Here is an 18,824-nt window from a genome sequence, read left to right on the forward strand (position 1 = left end):
TCTTTTCTGCCACCTTTACCCAGCTTTCCTTGGTTTCTCTGAGTAGATCAATTATTCCCAGTGGAGCACTGTGCGTCTACTGTCTTCCTTTTGTCATAGTAGCTATTTAACTTTTTTTAAACTTTTTTTTCATTATTTGGTCATCTCTCTATTCTACTAGACTGTAAGCTTCACAAGGGCAGGAAGTCTCTGCTTTAGCCTATTGTTTTAGTCCTAGCCATTAATATTAATACATAGGATGACCAATAGGAGACTAAGAAACATTTGTAGAAGGAATAATATGTAGAAAGGTAAGAGAAATAAAAAACAAGGAAAAAAAAATAGGAAAACACCCAAAACAAAACAGCCTCCAATTTTCCAACCCTTTTTCAAAGATTCAGTTCAGTCCCTCAGTCATGTCTTTCTCTTAGGGACCCTATGACCAGGTTTCCCTGTCCATCAACAACTCCTGGAGCTTGCTCATACTCATGTGCATTGAGTCAGTGATGCCATCCAACCATCTCATCCTCTGTCATCCCTTTCTCCTCCAGCCTTCAATCTTTCCCAGCATCAGGGTCTTTTCAAATGAGTCAGCTATTTGCACCAAGTGGCCTAAGTATTGGAGTTTCAGCTTCAGCATCAGTCTTTCCAATGAATATTCAGGACTGATTTCCTTTAGGTTTGACTGGTTGGATCTCCTTGCTGTCCAAGGGACTCTCAGGAGTCTTCTCTAACACCACAGTTAAAAGCATCAATTCTTCGGCGCCCAGCTTTCTTTATAATCCGACTCTCAAATCCATGCATGACTACTGGAAAAACCATAGCTTTGACTAAATGGACCTTTGTCGACAAAGTAATGTATCTGCCTTTTAATACGCTGTCTACGTTGGTCATAGCTTTTCTTCCAAGGAGCAAGCATCTTTTAATTTCATGGCTGCAGTCACCATCTGCAGTGATTTTGGAGCCCAAGAAAATAAAATCTGTTACTATCTCCATTGTTTTCCTGTCTATTTGCCATGAAGTGATGGGATTGGATGCCATGATCTTTGTTTCTTGAATGTTGAGTTTTAAGCCAGCTTTTTCACTCTCCTCTTTCACTTTCATCAAGAGGCTCTTTAGTTCCTCTTTGGTTCCTGCCATAAGGGTGGTGTCATCTGCATGTCTGAGGCTATTGATATTTCTCCTGGTAATCTTGATTCAAGTTTGTGGTTCATCCAGTCTGGCATTTCACATGATATACTCTGTATATAAGTTAAATAAGCAGGGTGACAATATACAACCTTGACGTATACAGCCTTTCTCAATTTGGAACTAGTTTGTTGTTCCATGTCCGGTTCTAACTGTTGCTTCTTGACCTGCATACAGATATCTCAGAAGGCAGGTAGGGTGATCTGGTATTCCCATCTGTTTAAGAATTTCCCACAATTTGTCGTGATCTGCACAGTCAAAGGCTTTAGCGTAGTCAATGAAGTAGAAGTAGATATTTTTCTGGAATTCCCTTGCTTTTTCTATAATCCAGAGAATGTTGGCAACTTGATCCCTTATTCCTATGCCTTTTCTAAATCCACCTTGAACATCTGGAAGTTCTTGGTTCATATCCTGTATCAAATTTAGTTGCTTTAATTTCAGAGTTTCTCTTCAGTACTAGGCTACTCATGAACAGTATTAATAATAACACTAAAATCCTTTTTACAAGTAGGTATATGTTTATCAGTAGCTAAAATATAATTAATGTTAGTAGGATGCTTAGGATAGCTCACAAAGGCCTGTTGACTCTAGAAACTACTGTCTCTAAAACAGTAGTTCAAATTTTTAAAATTATTGTTTTGATTATACCATACGTTTCATGTATATGATTTTGACTTCTGTATACACTACAGTGTCCTCACTGCCAAAACTTTAGGTTTCATTTGTCATCATGCTATTGACCCCCTTTACCCATTTGCCCTCCCACTAACTCTTTTCCCTGCTAGTAGCCACTACTGTGTTCTCTGTATCTATGTGTTTGTTTAGTTATTTATATTTTGAATATCCACAAAATCACAAAGTTTTTGTCTTTTTCCATCAGGCTTGTTTCACTTGGCATAATGCCCTCAAGTTCCATCCATGTGTAACAGATGGCAAGATTTCACCTTTTTTAATGACTAAGTTGTTTTCCATTGTGTGCAAAACACATCTTCTTTATCTTTTAATCTGTCAGTGGTCACTTAGGTGGTTTCCATGTTGTGGCTATTGTAATAATGCTGGGTGAACATAGCGGTGGGTATTTTATTTGTTTGATTAGTGTTTTCATATTCTTTGGATGAATACCTGGAAGTGAAGTAGCTGTATTATATGGTAGATGCCATATAGCCACTTGAAACAACCCAATTACAAAATGAGCAAAGGAACGGAAAAGACATTTTTTCCAAAGAAGAAATTAAGATAGCCAACGAACACATGAAAACTGTTCAACATCACTAAATATTAGAGAAATGCAAATCAAAACCACAAAGAGCTATCACTTCATGCCTGTTAGAGTGGATATTATCAAAATGTCCAGAAATAACGGTTGGAGAGAATGTAGGGAAGGGGTAACCCTCACACACCATTGTTTGGAATGTATATTAGTATAGCCACTGTGGAAATTTTTTTGAGGTGCCTCAAAAAATTAATAACAAAACTAAAACAGTAGTTTCAAACCTTGAAATATACCAAGACCCTGTAGCCCTTGAGAGAGACTTAGGGATATGGAAGGAAAAAGGACTCCAATTACTAGCAACTTCCAGAACTTTGTATAAGATGCTCTGACAGGTATGTCCTGAGGTCTGCCATTCTAATAGTGAGCATGGGACTGGGAAGATGGGAATGGAAGGGAGCCTTGGGGACCATTTAGGGGAACAAGAGCCTCACAAGCCAGCTGTTAGGACTGCCTAGCATAAGTCCCTTTCCTTTCTTCTGTGTATGTTCCCTTTGAAAGTATATGCATTTAAGTAGAAGATACAGCTTACTCCACTGGAAGAAGGCATTTTTGCATCTAGACTATGGAAGTAGCTGTAGAATTTCTGCATAAACATTCCACCCTAAGAGAAAGAAGAGGAGATCCAAAGGTAGAAAGATTAGAATGAGCAGGGAAGTGAAGTCAGCTTTATGCAGATGATGTTAGACACTGCTGGAGAGAAGAGTGAAAGGCACTCAGGGAATGAAAAGAGAGAAAACACAGGCTGACTGACTAAGGATAAGGGACGTGAACTTTGTGCTAGTTCAATGACCAGATTTTCTGACAAATATTCCCAGAGTCCATAGCTCAGTAGACGAGCCAATTACTTTAGCTAAACTTTTCTAGAAAATATGTTTTATTTTAGGAAAGATAATCTGGTTGCAAAGTTAAGGAAAACCTGAAATCCCGAAGTTATCAAATTATATAAGCAATTACATGGCAGTAAGTTGTTTTCATGAAATGAGTAGTACACAGTGCTCCGAGAAAAGCTTTTTAAATTAAAATTCCAACAAAGAGGATTGCCTGAATTTAAGTCCCAGCATACTTTCCAAGGTGGCTCGGTGGTGAAGAATCCAGCTGCCAAAACAGGAGATTCAGGAGACACAGGTTTGATCCCTGGGTCAGGAGAAGGACATGGCAAATCAGTCCAGTATTCTTGCCTGGGAAATCCCATGGACAGAGGAGCCTGATGGTCTACAGTCCATGAGGTCAGAGTCAGACATGACTTAGCAACTAAACAGAAAAAAAAAAAAAAAAAACTTTCCAAAGAGTTTTACAGACACCATCCATGCTGTATGAAACACAGGAATTCTGATGAGAACACATTTTTTTCAAGAATTCCTTGCCCCCTTTTCTTTCACTTGGGAGGTAGCCTTTTATTCATGTCTGTTGGCTATAACCAGTGAACCAAACACTTGAAACCAATTTGCTAGTTTGAGAAGTTATTGATTCTCACAGCTTGTATATACTTGGGGAATTTCATTGTTTAACTTTACATGTGGATAATTCTAGCCTCATGCTGCTTTGAGTCAGGCAGACTGGGTAAAGAATGTAGATTCTCTTTCTTCAGTGGAGTTTTCAGGGGTGTTGAAAAATGTTTAACAGATCTGAGTACTGTGTTGAGTTTAAAATACTGTATGTGCTTCTCAGAAAATGTCTGGTTAGGTGAGAGAGTTTTTTTTTTAACATGTGCTTTTATTTTGGGGATAGTTGGGAGGATATTGGGAGAGAAATTGCCTTTGCATTTTTGCCCAGTGCCAAGAAGACAGTAGAAGTGATTGATAATACACCAAATTAAATAACTGTATTTCAGGATCTTGTTTAAGTGATCAGTGCTTGAGCTGTTGGCAATTTACTGCTTTCACGATTGCAAAACCCAATCAATGTTTTATTCATATTGTATAGCATTATTGGTCATATGTATTAAATTTGTTTTTTTGGTCATATGGGCATGTGAGATCTTAGTTCCCTGACCAGTGATTGATTCAAACCTGCACCCCATGCAGAGTAAGCATGGAGTTTTAACCACTGGACCACCAGGAAAGTCCCTTAAATTTGTATTTTTGAAGTAAAAATCTTCCTCCGTTCCTGCTGGAAAGGAGGAACAAAAGGAGTACAGTATCAGCACACACAGACCCCCTGGATGATCTTAGGCTTGTTTTTCACCAATAAAAGTTTGGTTGAATATCAATAGTTAATGTTCAGCTCTGAGTGGGTGAAAAAACTCAGCATATTTGAGGTCAACACCTCTTCTGGGTGTTGTTGAGGAGTAGATGTAAGGTGGTGAAGCCACAAGCTGCTGAATGTTTCCCTTCAGATCCTGGAAGTGTGTGTCTACCCTGCTGCAACTGCTGCTCCCCTCCGCTTTTTCCCTAGAAGGATTTTTATGGGTCCAGAGAAGGTTCATTCTAGCAGGGATTCTGCCATTTTGAACCATATCAAGCAGCCTTTGTAACAGGAATGATTTATTGTTCCCAGCTGTCATTCATAAGATGACCATTATAAGCAAGTCTGCTGATAAACCCATGGCCATAAGGGAGGATTTTAATTTATGACGAGGAAAATCTGTTTCTGCTTTGTGGGAAGAGGCACATCTGACTTTATCTGTGTGGGTTTATGGTGGAAAAAGGCCCTGTGGGTATTTATTGACTTGAACTGAGGGGTCTCTCTAATATGTAGGTAAGTTTCAGAAGTAGAACTTCCTAGGTCCTTACTTAGGGTGAGCAGTTGGTGAAGGAAAGCATCAAGTTGATATTTTTCTCAGACATCTGCATTTTTGACTGATTAAACTGACAGGTTGCTTCTCGTTCAGGCCCCATGATTGATACAGAGGACTGTCATATGAACCAGAGAGGGTAATTGAAACCAAAGAAAGGACTCCACAGTGTAGCCAAAGGCATGCCACCAGGGGTGAGAAGGAGCAGATGTCTTCACAAACAGGGCATGAGACCAACTGTGTGTGGTCAGGTGGGACCATGAGAAATATTTAATTCTCCATGGTGATGACCTGCACAAAAAACTCACAAAGTATATTGCCCTAACTCAAGGATCTTGTGTCAGAATTTTTCAAAGACTGTATGGCAGGCGTACCAGCCATACAACTCACATAAACAAATGGTTCTATTTCAAAACTATTATACACTTTGGTGATGAGTAGTTTGGGAATCCATCTACTGGATTTCTTGAGAAAACCTCCAGAGAGTCACAAGTAACTCTAAGGTGTGAGATGCATCATTTTTAGGGATTGGGCTTCCCTTGGGATTCCATCTGCAGCCTGGTCTAGATCAGGTCACCTGGAACTTAAATTCTTCAGAGACACAAGAACAGGGAGGAGTTATGATTATGAAGGAGGATGCAGAGCGCACTGTGCCCTTTGCTCAAGGGATGAACCAGCTTTAAAGGGTGGTGAGAACACTGGCAGGGTGATATTTTTAACATAGGAATTGACTTACCCCTCTGCACCCTTCTGGCAGCTCCTGTTGCCTTAACCTTTCCCATCAACCTTATTCGGGCATCTTTATTGTATCAGGGAGAAAAGGAGATTCACCAAAGAACTGGGAGGAAAAAAGCTTTTGATTTTCAAAAGTCAAGACTCTAATGGCACTTGGCCTAGAAAGTATAAGATAATTTGGACCACAGCGTCTTGCTTCAGAGAGAACATGCAGTTTTCCAGGTGTGCTGGTAGGGGGTGAGGAGAGGGCTAGATTTAGTGGAGGGGGAAGAGCTCTTAGATGTCGGTGGGAGGTGAGGAGGAGGAAAGTGGGTGGGAGAGGAGATGGGAGCAGAGAAGGGTCTTAGAAGCTGCTGGCCCCTCTCTCTTCCAAAAAAGAGGCTTTGACCCTGCTCCTCAGAGGGAAAGGTGGTAAGTACAGAAGCCCCAGATAGCTTGGGTTGTCATGACTTTCTAAGGAGACTGCAAAACCTCAGGAGAGAAATGGCTAAGCAGTGTCTAACTTGCAGAGAGCCTGAGGCTGCCTCAAGGAGTGGAGTGCACCCTGCAGACAGCTGTTACATGGAGTCCTCTGCGCTCAAAAGTGCCCCCAAAGTATAACAAAGGACTCACAGCCTTCTGTTGGCATCGAAACTGGGGACATTCTTGGAGGGACTGAGCCCTTACCTTGTGGGATCTGACTCTACCTCCAGGAGATAGTGTCAGAATTGAATCCGTTGCAGGACACCCCGGTGGTATCAGAGGACTGGCTGGTGTCAGGGGAAAAAACCCCTGTGTTTGGGGTTGAAAGTGTTGTGAGTAAAAATAGTTCAGACCTTTTGACATCTTTCTTGTTTTCCAAGACACAATTCACATTTAATCTGTTCCCAGGCATCTTTCCCAGACTTCTCAGTTATTATTTTATCTATCTTTATGTTCTTATAGCACTTCCCCTATTCATTACCCCTCTTTATCAAAGTCAGCCTTGTATTGTGGGTTAAGTTAGGGTCAGCTGCTGGCTATGAACCCCAGAATTGTTCTGTCTTCTGTCCTAAAAGCACCTCCCATGAATTCAGCATCCTAGACTGGCAGGTGTTTTGATGCCTGGTACATAGTAAAGCCTCAATACTTATTTGTTAAGCTAAACTGAGTTTAAGATTCTAGAACAAATAGTGAAACACGAGACAGATCCTTGAAGGAAGATTTCGTTGGTTGCGTCTTTGATTCCCTTACTCTCTTTCTTCTTTATCCCCAACACTTGATTTCAGATTTTTTTTTTTTCTAGCATACAAAACATTTTAAAGAATCGTTTGGAGTATACCCATTTAACACAACCTATTTTCTATAATATGTGTTCCATTATATGTTTATATCTATATGGGTTTACGTAGTATTACTTTTGTATCTATCTATCTAGCCATCCTTCCTTCCCTCCATCAATCTATGTTTTCCTCACTGCCTTTCACATACAATGTGTGAGAGACCTTCAACTCTGGAATCAGATCTGAGATTCACTCCTGGATTTGGCCCTTATTGCCTGGCCCTGTGGGTGATGCTTACCCTGCATCTTCTCCCCGCTGTGTAGTCAACTAGGGGCCACTGAAACCTGTTTCACAGGTTGTGGTGAGGAGTAAATGAGATGATGTAGATAAAGGGCCAGGCACAGAGTATGTGTTCAGTACGAAGAAGTAAGAGAAAAAGTACAGTGTCAATATTTATTGCAGCCATCAGCACTGACTTGCAATGATTTGTTTCTCTGTGTTCTTGCTTGTAGCCTCTGATTTGGGCCCAAAAAGGAAAAGAAATTCAGAGGAGACAGTGACTCTCAGACTCTTGTTAATGAGCAAGAGTTCCCTGGATCCAAGAGGTAAGTGAGAGGCGATCTGGGTTTTAATGTGGAAACTGCATTCTGAGTTCTCTGGGCCAAAAAGGCCATGGAGTCAACTGTAGAATCACTGCTTACCTACTTTTATCCACACAAGATGGGGGATCTTCACACTTACCTAAAATTCAGTAGAACCTTTGCTAAAAATGGAGATGATTGGGAGAGAATGTCTCCCAATGGGACTCCCCTGAAGCCCTAAAAACCATTCCCTGGGCCCTTTGGTGCAGGGATTTGTGTATTTCCTGAATGTAGGCCCACACAAGTTCAGTTTTCCACTCTCAGAAGACAGACTGTCCTCAAATCAGGGAACCAGAATTATGCCCAGATCATCTTGCTCCTGAAATGGCCCTGGGAAGCTGTAGCTAGAGTGGAAGACAAGATCTCCTTCCCCGTGGCATCAGTCAGCACTGGAGATTGTGGCAAGAATGGAAAAAGGAAATCTCATCCTCTGTTTCCAGATGTGCTCCCACCATGCACTTCCCCAGTCATCACAAAGCCCTTCATACCCCTTAGTTTAAACATGTTGAATATAGGCTGGTACAAATATTATGGTTCAAATGAATAAAACTAGCCTGCCCATATGAATTGGTTTTTACTGAACACTTAGAGTGAGAGCTCTTGTTTTCAAATTTGTGTTGGTGTTTGCTGAAAGAATTACCCTTGTATACATGAGAAAGTGAAAATGCCTAATGTCCTCTTCATAATTTCCAACCTAGACGATGCACCACATTACTCTGGAGCTCTGTTGAAAATACAAGTGCCTCCTTCCCCTCCCTCCACCCCCGAATTCCCCTCCCAACCCCAAGAATCAGTGGTAGGTCTTGGGATACCCCACTGGAATCGACATTCTAAAAATCTCTACAAAGTATTTTACTTCACAGCAAGACCTAAGAGCTATGTCTTTAAAGCTTTATAGTGCTGCTCAATAAAAACAGGGAGAGATGAAGTGTGTCTTCTTTTGAGATGCAAAATCTTGCCTGACCTTTTCATTTTTGCTTTGTGTTCTATCAGTTGATTGGCATATAATGAAAAACTAACTAAAATGAGAAGATGGGGAATACTTCCAAAGTAGATGAAGTTGGGCATAAAATAGAAATAAGGACAACCCAGGAGAGTACTTGAAGAGACTCTCAGCTACAGGAGCAAGAGCTGGCAGAGGTTATCATGGCCAATAATGAAAGCAGGCAGGGGATTAGTGGGCAAAGGGCATAACCTAGGAAAAAGTAGACAGGGAGGTGGAATTACTGTGTGTTATCCCAAGCCTCCATATGTCACATTTTAACATGCCAGACATCTGTTGGCCGGGTTCCAGCTGGGATGGAGCTGTCATTGCCTACGCAGAGCAAATTTTGTTGTTATTCTTGGTGGCATAACTAGACAGCACTTCCTCATTGTTTCGGTCAGCAAATAACTTAAGGACTATTTGAACAAAGAATAAAATCCTAGTTGTTTTAAAACTTACTCTTGTTGTTTGCTGGTTAGGTCAAAAAAGCAGGAACATCAAAACCTTCAGATCAAGTGTTAGTTGCTTGGGAGAAAATTCCAGAGATAATAGTGGAATGCTTTTAAAAGAAATGCTGCATTTTCAATGTTCTTGATGACAAAGATACTAATATCACGTGAAAATGGGAACAAATTGACAATTTTGAGTTGGCCTAGGGAAGTGGGAATTGAAATGTGAAAAAATTTGGGGGATAGTTAATTGGTAGCATTTTTTTTCTCTCTCTGTTATATAATAGTGATGCATTTTATAATCAATGGTGTCTTTTCATCAGAACTTACTTTATTCAAATATAGTTGATTTACAATGTTGTATTATTTTCTGCTGTACAGTGAAGTTGCTTTGTTATACATATATATAAACATACACACATTCTTTTTCATATTCTTTTCATTATGGTTTATCATGTGATATTGAATGTAGTTCCCTGTGCTATGCAGTAGAGCCTTGTGTTTATCCATCCCATATATAATAGTTTGCATCTGCTGATCTCAAACTCCCTCACTCACCCTTACCTTTGGCAACCACAAGTCTCTTCTCTATATCTGTGAGTCTGTTTTATAGATAAGTTTGTGTCCTATTTTAAATTCTGCATGTAAGTAATATCATATGGCATTTCTCTTTCTAACTTACTTCACTTAGCGTCGTATCTCTAGGTCCATCCATGTTGTTGCAAATGGCATTATTTAATTATTTTTAAGGGGCTTCCCATGGGACTCAGTGGTAAAAGAATCCATCTGCCTGATCCCTGGGTCAGGAAGATCCCCTGGAGCAGGAAATGGCAACTCACTCCAGTAGTCTTGCCTGGGAAATCCCATGGACAGAGGAGCCTGGAGATCCCCCGTCCATAGGGTCACAAACAGTCAGACATGACTGAGCATGCATGCATGCATTATTTTTTATGGCTGAATAGTATTCTGTTGTATATATGAACCACATCTTCTTTATCCATTCATCTCTTGATGCACATTTAGGTTGTTTCCAAGTCCTTGCTATTGTAAATAGTGCTGCTATGGACATAGGCATGGATGTATCTTTTTGAATTATATTAAATAGTTTTGTCTAGTTATATACTCAGGAGTGGGATTTTTAGATCATAGGCAACTCTGTTTTTAGTTTTTTGAGGAATCTCCATACTGTTTTCCATAGTGACTGCTCCAATTTACATCCTCACCAACACTGTAGAAGGGTTCCCTTTTCTCTATACTCTCTCCAACATTTATTATTTGTAGATTTTTTTGATGATGACCATTCTGACTGGTATGAGGTGATACCTCATTGTAGTTTTGACTTGCATTTCTCTATCAGTGATGTTGATCATCTTTATACGTGCATGTTGGTCATCTGTATGTCTTCTTTGGAGAAGTGTCTACTTAGGTCTTCAGCCCACTTTTTTGATTGGATTTTTTTTTTTTTTTTTTGTCTGTTATTGAGTTGTGTGAGCTATTTGTGTATTTTCAAAATTAAACCACTCTGGTTGCATCATTTTCAAATATTTTCTCCCAGGCTGTAGGTTTTCTTTTTATTTATGCTTTCCTTTGCTGTTCAAAGGCTTGTGCATTTGATTAATACCCATTTGCTTGCTTTTGCTTTTGTTTATTTTTGCCTTGAGACTGACCTAAGAAAACATTGGCATGATTTTTGTCAGAATGTCTTGCCTGTATTCTCTTCTAGGAGTTTTACAGCACCGTGTCTTATAGTTAAGTCTTTAAGCCATTTTGAGTTTATCTTTGTGTATGATGTGCAGATGTGTTCTAACTTCATTGATTTACATGTTGCTGTCCAACTTTCCCAACACGACTTGTTGAAGAGATTGTCTTGTTTCCATGGTATGTTCTTACCTCCTTTGTTAGAGATTAATTGGTCACAGGAGTGTGGGTTTATTTCTGGCCTCTCTGTTCTGTTCTGTTAATTCATAGGTCTGTTTTTGTGTCAATATCATGCTGTTTTGATTACTGCAGCTTTGTAGTATTGTCTGAAGTCTAAGAGAGTTAGGCTGCCTGTTTCTTTTTTTCCCCTCAGGAGTGGCAATTTGGGGGTCTTTTATGATTACATATACATTTTAGGGTTACTTGTTGTAGTTCTGTGAAAAATGTCATGGGTAGTTTGATAGGGATCACATTAAATCTGTAGATTGCCTTGGGTAGTATAGCCATTTTAACAATGTGAAATCTTCCAATCCAAGAGCATGGGATATCTTTCCATTTCTTTGCATCATCATCTTGTTCCTTTTTTAATGTTCTATAGTTCTCAGCATATAAGTCTTTCACCTCCTTTTCAGATTTTCCTAAATATTTTATTTTTTGAAATGCAATTTTAAAAGGTATCATGTTTTTCACATTCCCTTTCTGATATTTCATTGTTAGTATAAAGAAATGCAGCCAATTTCTGTATGTTAATCTTGTATCCTACTACTTGCTGAATTCATTTATCGGTTCTAGTAGTTTTTATGTGGAGTCTTTAGGTTTTTCTGTATATAGTACCATGTCATCTGCATATTGGAGAAGGAAATGGCAACCCACTCTAGTGTTCTTGCCTGGAGAATCCCAGGGATGGGGGAGCCTGATGGGCTGCCGTCTATGGGGTCTCACAGAGTCGGACACGACTGAGGCGACTTAGCAGCAGCAGCAGCAGCATCTGCATATAATGACAATTTTACCTCTTCCCTTCCAATTTGGATACTTTTTTTTTGTTGATTGCTATTGCTAGGACTTCCAGTTCAGTTCAGTCCAGTCCCTCAGTCGTGTCCAACTTTGTGACCCCATGAATTGCAGCATACCAGGCCTCCCTGACCATCACCAACTCCCAGAGTTCACTCAGACTCACGTCCATCGAGTCAGTGATGCTATCCAGCCATCTCATCCTCTGTCGTTCCCTTCTCCTCCTGCCCCCAATCCCTGCCAGCATCAGAGTCTTTTCCAATGAGTCAACTCTTCGCATGAGGTGGCCAAAGTACTGGAGTTACAGCTTTAGCATCGGTCCTTCCAAAGAAATCCCAGGGCTGATCTCCTTCAGAATGGACTTGTTGGATCTCCTTGAAGTCCAAGGGACTTCCAATACCATGTTTAATAGAAATGGTGAGCATGAGTGTCCTTGTCTTGTTTCAGATTTTAATGGGAAGGCTTTCAGCTGTTTACTCTTGAGTGTTACATTGGCTGTGGGTTTGTCATAAATAGCTTCTGTTATGTTGCAGTATGTTCCCTCTAAACCCTCAGTGATGTCTTAGATTCAGTGTAATATGGTGTTTGTGTTGGTCTTTACAAAGAAGAATATCTAAGAAAATTCTTTAAATTATATTTTGAAAAAAGCATATATAAAATTATAGAGAGGAGTCCAGGGAATCACAGACCTTGTATGTCTAATTTCCTTAAAAGAAGCTTTCTTTGAGAAAAGAGAGAAGAGCCACCATACATTTAAACTATAACCATATTTTAAAAGAAAAGAAGCTGGATTTCACTAAAAAGGAATGATTCCTATTTCACTGCAATTTGTCTGGAGAACTAACTAGGCACATGAACAGAAACTGATGGATGGACCCAGGTAGGCTTCCAAAATGTTTCTGTAATAAGGCAGTTGTTCATTCCCTCCTCTTGGGTTCAAATACCCCTGAGAAGCAATCATTTTCTGTATAGTTGATGCCTCACAGTAGAATCCCTCAAGACCATAATCCACAAGTCCCACACCTCTTTCATTTGCTGCCCCTTTGAATATCTCAGAGTAGCTTACATATAAACCTCACTTGGCTCTTCCTCAGGCTAAACATTTCTCTTCAAAGATATACCATAATCTCTTCTCTTGAGACCTTCCTCTCCTCCAGTTTCTCCTCTGAATCCCCTCCAATCTGTCCATATCCCTTATAACTAGGTGGGTCCCAGTTTGCCCAAGAGTCATTTTCCAGACCCATTTATCACCTGCAAACCCTTTTATTCTAAAAACTGTCCTGACTAGGATATTATATGTGGTCAACCTACTTACAGCTGAATGCACTACCTAAGGGTGGGCTGGGGAGTAAAAATGAGAGCAGAGCTTTCACTGTCCTCCATCTTGGGTCCTGACACCTGCAGTCAAGCGGACGCATTAGTGACGCGTGAGTCATACATTACACTGTTGCCTCCTGTGAAGCTTGTGGTTGATGGTGCCTCTCAAAGCCATGCTTCCTTATACAGTGCTGATTCTGGTAATTCCATGGCGTTTGTTTCTGCAAAATTTCACGGTGTTAGAAGTCAACCCATTGTCCAGTCTGTTAAGGACTTTGCCATCCAAAATGATGTCTTATTCCTTCCAACATCCAACTATCGGAAGATATAATCTTGCTTTTCTGTATCATTATCTAGGTTCTTGATTAAAATTATTCATAGGATAATCTTGTGGCATATCACCCCATTCCAGTTTTACCTCTGTTTGCATCCTGGGGTCATTTAACATCACAAACTCACTTAATCGTAATATCATGTAGGCCATGTATTTCTTCCTTTTGAATGATAGTATTCTGGGAGAACTTAGTGAATGCCTCTGAAACTTCATGTCTTTTCCTAATCTAAGCATCTAGGTCTTGGAACAGAAAAAAGGAAAGCAAAAACAGAATTAAATCTAATGTGACTTCTTAGTGCACTTCTTGTTACCCCCCATGGGGCCCTGCAAATGTTGACTGACACATAGGCTAGGTCAGTGCTCCATGAATATTTGTTGATCCAGACACAATTTTTCATTGGGAAACAAGCAAAAGATCTTGTTCATGGTTTTTGCTGTTAGAAAAAAAAAAGCAGATTTCTTTACACCTGTCAAGGACATCTGCTTTGGGAAGTCCCACACACAGCTTAGGTCCACACCAGAGTATGAATTGACTATTTGCTAATCATGTAAATATTATTGCTGAAACGAAAACATGATTGAGGCTGGAAGTGTGAACCAAATGCCGAAAGTGCCAGCTCTTTAACGTAAGCAATTAATTAAGCATCATCTTTAAGTCTGGTGATAGGTCCCAGGGTGTTAATCAAATCAAATATCACCAGCTGCAGAGAGAACAGGCTTTCAGGAAGCATTTCCTATACGAAGGGAGAGGGGGAGGTGGCACCGAAATGGATTTCCTGAGACTCCAATAGCTAAGGACAAGGACACCTATAGAGGGATGGTTGTAAACTGCTTTGTGGGCACATCTGTAACAGATCAGATAAGCAGTATGTGCAGTCAGCTGAAATGGTGGAAACAGCCCATATTTGGAAGCCAGACAGGGCTGGGTTCGCCTCTTGGTTCTGCTTGTGTTTTAACCCTGGACAATCACATGATCTGTCTGAGCCTTAGTTTCGTCAGCTTTAAAATGGAGATGACAGCACCTATCTTGTAGGGCTTTTGTACAGGTAAGAAAGATGGCAATGCCCTGGCCACAAAGAGGTTCTGTATGGTGACCGCTAATGACTGAGTAACTTCTGGTGCCCACTCTGCTGCTGAAATCTCTTGTTTGACCTTGGACATAGCCTCAGCTTTTTAGAACTTGTACTTCTCCAGCTCTGAAGAGGTAGAAGTGTACGAGATGGTGTTCCAAGGATAAAAACGCATCATTCTGTGGCAGGGATGGGAATTAGGGCAATTTTGTGATAAGCAGAGTGAGGCAAGGCGTAAATGACTGGTACATGAGAGGGTGGTCTGGTCACCAAGGGTGACAGCCCACAGGGCCTTCATTTCTCCACTCTGATCACCTCCTTACCCCCAGAGCAGGCTGGAGGCCACTGGACCTGAGCTATCATCTCACCTAGGGCCCTCACCACCACACCTGCCTGGCTGTCATCACAGGCAGGGGTTCATGGTGGAGCATGTTTGTGCAGGGCCGGGAGATGCTCAGCTCCACGACAAGGGCAGCTTGAAGTGTTTTTTGTAAAGTGGAGAAGGTCTGTCTTAAACTATCAGGGTTTTTAAAATAACATTTATGTTTCCTTTTTTCCCTTTATTGCAAATTAGTACATGGTCACTGCTGAAAACTATGAACGCACAATAGTTTAAAGCAATTGCTGTTAATTAACCTTCTACCTAAGTTCCTTCTAGTCATTTATATACAAAACACAAATGACCTCACGGTGTTACCCTGTCTTGTAATACACTTCTCTGGGTATCTTTCCTCCTTCCTCATGACTGCTGTTTTAACTTTTACTGATTTCTGTTAATGTAATGGGCTTCCCTAGTGGCTCATATGGTAAAGAATCTGCCTGTAATGCAGGAGACCCGGGTTCGATCCCTGGGTCAGGAAGTTCCGCTGGAGAAGGAAATGATTACCCACTCCAGTATTCTTGCCTGGAGAATTTCATAGACAAAGGAGCCTGGTGGGCTACAGTCCATGGGTTTGCAAAGAGTCAGATAAGACTAACTCTTTCTTTCTTTCATTACTGCTGTTTTAAGTTTTACTGATTTCTGTTAATATAGTAGTGCCTTGGTTATTTAGCAGAGGTCTCCAATATGGGATGCTTGCCTCTCAGGCACATGCAAGATAATCTATCATGAAGAAAACTTCAGAATTCCTATTTATACTTCTATCTCTCCTTTTAAAAATCATATGTGTGTGTATAATTCATAACATATGTGAGTCTGGAGGAGACAATTCAGAGCTGGGATGATGGCTCAAGGATGCCATCAGGGACTAAAATGCTGTCCAACTTTGTACCCTTCTGTCTTCCATGCAGGCCTTTGCCTTCTGGCTTACAGCCTCACATTTGCAGGATGGCTGCTGCACATCTAACCTTTACATCCACATTCCAGGCAGGAATAATGGGAAAGAACAAGGGTAAGTGACTTTCTCCTAGTGAGGCTTTGCTGTTTGTTCAGAAAGGCATGTTTTCCTTCTTGGTCAAATGAGAAAGTTGAGAAATCGAAAATTTGACCTTTTTAGCCTCTTTGACAAAGGAGGTCAAGGGCATGGGGAATTGTGGATTGTGTAGTAGTCCATAGGGTCTGCCACAGTGTGTCTCCCCAGAAAAACACACACACACACGTAAACAACTTTGCCAGGTAATTCCAAGGAGTTTCTCTAAGTGGGGAGTGCTAGGGGAGCCACTCAGTAGGGCCAAACTGAAAGAGAGCAGCTCCAGGGGATTCTCAGCTTGGCCCAAAGCCAGGGAGCATGAGAGAAGCAATTTGTGGGGAGAAGATAGAAGTCAAAAGATAAAGTGAAACTCTGTGAGTGGGAGGGTAGAAAAAGCAGAGTGGCATTGAAGGTTATAAGCACCAGACATGGTACCAACAGTGAAAAGACATACAGTGGTGAAGAGAGGGGGAGAGAAGGATAAAGCAATACCACAGTGAGAAAAAGAGAAACTCTTGTAAGCATCTGAAGTTTAAGGGAGTGCGCTGCTCTACAGGACCAGAAGTCAGCTCTCCAGTGGTGGTGGTGGAGGACATCATTCATTGAAAAGTTGGACCATTTCTATGAACTGTGGAGTCACAGGGCATTCATTAGAAATTCAGGGGTGTTCTCCAAAAGGTCTGGTGACTTGGAGATTTGAAGTCTGATAGGAAACAGTCCAGCCAGATAGAAGTCAGCTCTGCAGAAGGCTGAAACATGGTGTTAAATTAGAGTTTATAAATAATTTCTAGTGGAGTTTATGATGGAAACTTGCCTACAGATTTGTAGTCAATTCCCTACAGATTTGGAGGATCTGACCACGATGTTTGAGATTATATACATTGCCAATAAGATACACACAAGCAGCAAAATAATTAGCATTGTCCCTGAAACCATCCTATAGGACCCATGACAGACTTTCCCCAGTTGGGTAAAGTATAGATCCTTCTAGTATCTTTGGGCCACTGTAAATTACGGAAGCAAAAGATTTTAAGAATAACACAAATGTTGAACACCTTGGTGAATCAGAGGATATCATACTGGAGAATAAGTTTTTGTTTTGTTTTTCGTTTTTTTTTAAAGGAAACTATGTAGCTGAAAAAGAATGCATTGGCTTTTCTGGGGGGAGAAATACCTGATTTCTGAACACAGTCTATATCCTGAACAGTTTCCTAGAGATGATGTACTGATTAATTTTTATAAAGCACTCCAAGCGTCACACAGTAAGTTTTGGTATTTTCAAGTGCCCAAAGAGGTAAGAAATTTAAATGAGCTTAAGATTTTTACCTGTATCTAACCTGGAGGCCCACCTAGGAAAACTGTAAATTTGGGATTCTGGGTAAAAAGTGGTTTTGAGGCTGAGCTCCTGAAGTCAGACAACATAGACTGGGATCCCAGGTTCATCATTTGTCAGTTGTGTGATTTGGAAGCAGGTCATTTCACGCCTTTGCCTTCATTTCCTCGTCCGTAAAGTGGGGATAACCACTTCATAGGATGGTTTAGAGGATTAAATGGGATGATCTGTATAAAGCTCACCATAGGACATGGCACATCACAAACACTCTAGACACACATGGGTGGATAAACAACATTTTTTTCCTAATTAGTTCCATACTTTTTAGTTTTTACATTAGTACCATGAGTTCACCTAGAGATAAGAAGCCTTGTTTATTGTCAGCTCATTGTGAAAAATAGCATTAATTCCTATTAAGGTGTTTACCATCTTTTGTGAGGGATTGAAATTACCTAATATTTAAAAGTGATCAGACTTCTGGGTTTGAATCCCCACTCAGTAGCTCCAAGACTTTTGAAAAGTTGCTTCACCTCTTTGGGCCTCAATGGCCTTAGTTATAAAATGGGGATTCTGTGTAGTTTAATTGAGTTAATAGATATGAAGTGCTCAAGGCTGCCATTGTTATTGACTCTGCTATTAACCAAATATTTTCCAGAAAAGAACATGAGTTGAGAGATGATATCCCAAAGTGGTTTTCTTCATTGTTTAAACATGTATTTGTTTATTTAGTTGGTTGTGTTGTATCTTAGTTGTGGCGTGTGCGCTATGGAGTGTGTGGGCTTCAGTAGTTGTGACACACGGGCTTAGTTTCTCTGCAGCGTGGAGGATCTTAGTTCCCAACCAGGGATTGAACCCACATCCCCTGCATTGCAAGGTAGATTCTGAACAACTGGGCCATCCAGAGAAGTCCCTGGTTTTCTTCATCTTGTAAATAATATACCGAATTATCAGATTCATAATATTCAAGATGAAATTTTGAAGGCTGTCTTCATCAGAAATCTTTTCTTTTTTTTTTTTTTTTCCATAGCCAAGCATTTAAAGGGCTTCCCTGGTGACTCAGATGGTAAAGAATCTGCCTGCAGTGCAGGAGACCTGGGTTCCATCCCTGGGTTGGGGAGATCACCTGGAGGAGGGCATGGCAACCCACTCCGATATTCTTGCCTGGAGAATCCCCATGGATGGAGGAACCTGCTGGGCTACAGCTCATGGGCTCACAAAGAGTTGGACACGACTGAGCAACTAAGCACACGAACATTGAAAATGAAGTGAAGGTCTACACAGACAGAGATGACAAACCTACAGCCTGCCCCACCTGACACCGGGGCTGTGGCAGACCCTGCTTATCCATCCATCATGGCACTTTTATCTACTGAGTTTATACTTACCTTTGCATTTTTCTCAACATGATACTCTACACAACCATTGCC

General features: G+C 40.7%; 1 long non-coding RNA gene across 1 annotated transcript; it reads left to right on the forward strand.

Annotated features, from left to right (window-relative positions):
* LOC108636637 lies at positions 7,658–18,145 on the forward strand. Its single transcript, XR_001918501.1, has 3 exons — positions 7,658–7,755; positions 15,946–16,046; positions 17,187–18,145. It is a non-coding gene; the product is annotated as an uncharacterized LOC108636637 (long non-coding RNA).

The sequence above is a fragment of the Capra hircus genome, chromosome 8 (assembly GCF_001704415.2).
Source record: "Capra hircus breed San Clemente chromosome 8, ASM170441v1, whole genome shotgun sequence".
NCBI lineage: Eukaryota > Metazoa > Chordata > Mammalia > Artiodactyla > Bovidae > Capra > Capra hircus.